Genomic DNA, 3,484 nt, shown 5'->3' with positions numbered 1-3,484 from the left:
CCAGAGCTCTATGGAGTGCTTTGTACCGAGTGAGAGGAACTGACATTTGATTCCACATAAAATAACTTTAATAAATGTAGTGAAGGTTCAACCCTGTTTCTGCTCTGTAATAATGCCGGGATTGCGTCTGACATTTTGTGTTTTTGTGCATTAAATGTGAAGTGTTTTCTCTGCGGCGTGGGGTTAACGGGTTTGCTCTCCCCAGTCTCTACAACCACATTCAGCTCTCCAGCAATCTAATGTCTGGCTGCGACTACTCCCTCTTCAAGGTAGGAAGTGTTTTTATCTGTTTTATAACCCCAGCTGAATGAAGATGTAACATTTCTGAACATTAGCAGCACTGCAGTTTATACAGCTGAAATGAGCCCTAACAGGTGTCCATGTGCTCTGTACATTATGAAGAGAGAGCTGTCATTACAGGAGCTCTCAGAATGTGGCACACATGGTACTGTGGGATTCACCCATTATCATTCTGAGCTGGAATGATCCAGTAGGTCATCTCGCTCCAGTAGGCCTGTCGGATGTGATTCATCTGGTAAATCTCTTGGTTTTAGTATATTGTGCCATAATCTATTTTGTGGTGGATTCTGTACTCCCGTGGATCCCCTATGCATAGTTGATTCTGTATTCCAGTGGATCACAGATGTACGCTGGATTCTGGATTCCAGTGGATTCCCTATGCATAGTGGAATCTGGATTCCAGTGGATCCCCTATGCGCAGTGTATTCTGGGTCCAGTGGATCCCCTATGTGCAGTGTATTCTGGGTCCAGTGGATACCCTATGCGCAGTGTATTCTGGGTCCAGTGGATGCCCTATGCGCAGTGTATTCTGGGTCCAGTGGATCCCCTATGCGCAGTGTATTCTGGGTCCAGTGGATACCCTATGCGCAGTGTATTCTGGGTCCAGTGGATGCCCTATGCTCAGTGTATTCTGGGTCCAGTGGATGCCCTATCTGGTAGCTCTCCTAAAGGTCGGCCGTGTGAGACTCCAGCGCTAAACGTACAGGAGCAGAACAAGCCGTTCAGTGCCTCACTATAAACTTCACTCTCAGGAGGTCAGATAGTTCTATATCCACGGCTCTATATATATGTGTGTGTGTTTGTGTGTGTTGTTGTTGGGGGGTGGGTGTGTATGTATTGCCGTTGTCCTATAATTAACCACGGAGGAGCTATTTTAAGTGCCTTTCTCCTTCATGGAGTAAAGTATGATTCAATAGTCTCTCTCTCTCTCTCTCTCTCTCTCTCACACACACACACACACAATTCTGTGGAATTGGCTGCTAGTCCCTGCATCTATCATTTTTAAAGAAATGATTACATTGCGTTACTCTGGCTTTGGTCTTGCAGACTTTCCTGTTTCAATAAAATCTAATTGGTGTCCAGTACAGTGGGTGAAATGTAGTTTCTGCATGCACTGGGGACTCTGCAGACCAGATGGCCCCTTTGCACTTGTCTGATGTGCACAGTTACCAATTAGGTTATGGTTTTTGTCACCAATTAGGGTTACGGTTTGGTAAAAAACAGTTCAGAGAAATGATTAAAGATGATACCGCATATTTTAAACCAGTAGAAGGCTGTTAATAAATACAAATTAGCGCTTTGAATATATTCATCTCCAGAATTAATATGCTGGAGATGGAGGAATTGTGTTGAGCTGGTGTCCCGTTTGTGAAATGTCAGTGTTAAATCGGGTGTACCGTAATTGCTCTTTGCAGTGTAATTGGACCGTATGTGTGTGTGAAGCACATTGAGATCATATGTGCTGAGTGAACGGCATCCTATGCTGTGATATAATTGGCGGTCTAACAAGCTGTGCAGTGATTGGATGGCTTTGGGCCTCTCTAACATCCTGGACTGTGATAGGATGGCATTGAGCCGCTGGGCCTGGTTCTTACGGTGCTGTTCTTCCCTAGCTCCTATGTCTGATTGGCTAGGCCTTCAGAGACTATCACTATAGCGACGAGGTTTTTTGGCGTGGTCATCAACTTCAGAATGAAAGGAGACAAAATCGCTGTGTGGACAACCGAATACGAGAACAGGGTGGCTGTGACCCATATAGGGTGAGTGACCTAACAGCACTGTGAGCCTGACCAGGCTGCTCATAACCTTACAGCACTGTGAGTCTGACCAGCTGCTCATAACCTTACAGCACTATGAGCCTGACCAGACTGCTCATAACCTTACAGCACTGTGAGCCTGACCAGGCTGCTCATAACCTTACAGCACAATGAGCCTGACCAGGCTGCTCATAACCTTACAGCACTGTGAGTCTGACCAGCTGCTCATAACCTTACAGCACTATGAGCCTGACCAGACTGCTCATAACCTTACAGCACTGTGAGCCTGACCAGGCTGCTCATAACCTTACAGCACAATGAGCCTGACCAGGCTGCTCATAACCTTACAGCACTGTGAGCCCGACCAGGCTGCTCATAAACCTTTTCACTGTAGCTACAATAAAAAATGCGAAATGTACTTTGAAAAACGTCTTTCATTTGAGTGACTGTGAGTAATGATAGACACGGTTTCCGATGTTGTGTCTCCCTTCTCTCTCTTGGTCACAGGAAGGTGTATAAGGAGCAATTAGGTGTACCACAGAAGCTGACCATCGGCTACCAGACCCACGCCGACACAGCAACCAAGAGTGGCTCCACCACCAAGAACAAGTTCATCGTCTGAGAGCTGCCAGACCCATCCTTCTTCTTTTTTTTTTCATTTTGTTTTGAGATGACCGCGTCACGCAATCCACACCCAGGTTAAACCAAAGCTTCTTCCGAAGCAGAACGGACTGCGTTTGGTCGAATCTGGAGAAAACTCTGATCATACAGTCACGCCACCTCGACTCTGTTCCGCCACACAAGTTCATCCTTTCAGCAGTTTTTCATACAACCTAAACCACCAAAACAAACAAACTCGGGAACAATTACATTTGCACGTTATCCTCTTAAGAAAAAAGTTGTAATGATGTCAATAAAAACCATGTTTGTCTTTTAAATCTTTTGTTGATTAAATGGCAGACAGAGGGAAATTAATTATTTAATGTTTTCAAATTGCTTTCTGCTTCTCTTTACAGCAGTGCTTTTGCTGTAATCCTTAATACTATTAAAGCCTTTTAATTTATTTTATTCATTTTCAGCAGACAATTTATATTGCCATTTTGGTTGTTTTCAAAGCTTAGTTTGGTTTTGTTTTAGTGGAGTTTGGACTTCATAAAGACTGCAATCAAGCTAATGCTATTTGCTGTAGCTGAATTCTTTCTTCTGGATTAACATAAGTACAATTCAACATAGTATTTTTTATTTATTAATGTCATTGTGGATTCTTTATGTAACTTGTCATTTTTAGATTCCTTGCCGAGGGAAGAGGCAAACTCGTAGTCGGTAGACGTGCAGGGAGGTCCGGTAGCAGGAGAGCTGTCAGCGGGGCAGATGAACAGGCGGACGGCAGGCAGAGGCGTAGTCGTGGGCGAAGCGGGAGTCGAAAC

At 44.5% G+C, this 3,484-nt stretch overlaps 1 pseudogene; it reads left to right on the top strand.

Annotated features, from left to right (window-relative positions):
- Positions 1-239: 239 nt before the first annotated feature.
- On the top strand, positions 240-2,995 carry LOC133131500 (eukaryotic translation initiation factor 4E-1A-like; annotated as a pseudogene).
- The last annotated feature ends 489 nt before the right edge of the window (positions 2,996-3,484 follow it).

Source organism: Conger conger, chromosome 6 (assembly GCF_963514075.1).
Source record: "Conger conger chromosome 6, fConCon1.1, whole genome shotgun sequence".
In the NCBI taxonomy this organism is placed as follows: Eukaryota; Metazoa; Chordata; class Actinopteri; order Anguilliformes; family Congridae; genus Conger; species Conger conger.
This window is presented reverse-complemented; position numbering and strand designations above follow the sequence as displayed.